Below are 1,474 nucleotides of genomic sequence, written 5' to 3' on the forward strand. Positions count from 1 at the left end.
CTACAATTGATTTAGTATATTACTTCCATGTAAATAGTGCGTTTAAGTGGAATCCTAGGTATTTCTCTTGCTTTGTTTATGTTATGTGCATACCATTCAATTGGATATTTGGTGGTTTCTATTTTCGTATTGTAAATGTAATGTGGTTAAATCGACTGGGGTTTGCTTTTATCTTGCAGTCATTTTTCTTTTTCTGATTCACTCTGGTAGTAATATGACTGCTGTCTCTGGATTAGAGTACTTGTGTTACGTCGAAGGCACGGAGGTAGTAAAATTAAGAATTCATTGTATGTTTCCTCGCGTCATTCGAATGATTTCGCGTAGGTTTAAACGTTTCACGTTTCAGCAAGGTAAGAAAAATTCAGATTTTAGATATGGTGGCAAAGTTACATACAACTCTCGATTCCAACTGACGATTGTCTCCTCTCGGTTACAACTTAACTGTTTTCTTGGTCCGATTCGTTTCTTTTTGTCATCCGTCAATATCCCTACTACGCACGCGTTCGTTACGCGTCCGCCACCGTTGTCATCTACGCCTTCTTCCAAATATTCGGCGGAAGGAAACTATTCAAGTTTTTCGACCTTTTCTGCCTGTCGGCATTTGCGCTTTATCAACGACATTGTCTGTATGTCGGCCATGTATCCGCGTTACTATAATAGAGACCAAAGAAGCCGTTCTACAGTGTCACCTGGCTAGTACAGTCGTGTCGTCCGTGAATGTTAGCATTTTGCTGTTGATAGTTATACGCAATCCAGTGAAACTAAATAGCTTCAAAATTGAAGTAGGCGAGAAAATTAGAGTACTATGATGGTGCAAGTCGAAAGGGTCTGATTTTTGCTATACAAAAATAAGTCGAGGATGAAGTGAGAATTTTTGACACGAGACTTGGTTTTCCAGAAAATCGATTATGAAGTTCCGTCCACTTGACTCGCTACTTTTTAAGTATGCGCGTACCTACATGACGGAACTTTACAATCCATTGTCTAGGAAACGAAGCCAGGAAAAATTTTATATATCTGAATGAATTTTGTTTATCTTCATACACACATGTATGTTTTCTGAAATATTTTGTCTATTCGATAACACGAAATAACAAAACTGCTTACTTCAGCCAACGCTCATACCGCGTTGAAAGTACTCGTTCTCGTCCGATCACGAAAGTCAAGCAGCGCTGGGCACGGTTAGTACTTAGATGGGTGACCGCTTGGGAACTCCGTGTGGTGTTGGCTTTTTTTTACTTTTCTTAACACTTAGCCAACCGACCGGGCAGATCTCCCTTTTTTATTTTACCAACGCGTTTTCTTTTTTGTTGTTGTTATTATCAGTTATTATTTATCTGGAATTGTTCCCAATTAATTGCGACTCTTGTTCTGCTTTTATAAAGTGCAATATGTAATAAAATACACCAATTTAATGGTGTTAAAATTAATTAAAAAGTTGCACTATCAGTTATGTCTAAATAAAGTTATAGTC

The 1,474-nt window shown here is 37.9% G+C and overlaps 1 non-coding gene across 1 annotated transcript; it reads left to right on the forward strand.

Moving 5' to 3' along the window:
- Positions 1 to 1,111: 1,111 nt before the first annotated feature.
- On the forward strand, positions 1,112 to 1,230 carry LOC122577162. The gene has a single exon (XR_006320098.1). It is a non-coding gene; the product is annotated as a 5S ribosomal RNA (ribosomal RNA).
- Positions 1,231 to 1,474: the final 244 nt, after the last annotated feature.

This window comes from Bombus pyrosoma, linkage group LG17, assembly GCF_014825855.1.
Source record: "Bombus pyrosoma isolate SC7728 linkage group LG17, ASM1482585v1, whole genome shotgun sequence".
Taxonomy (NCBI): Eukaryota; Metazoa; Arthropoda; class Insecta; order Hymenoptera; family Apidae; genus Bombus; species Bombus pyrosoma.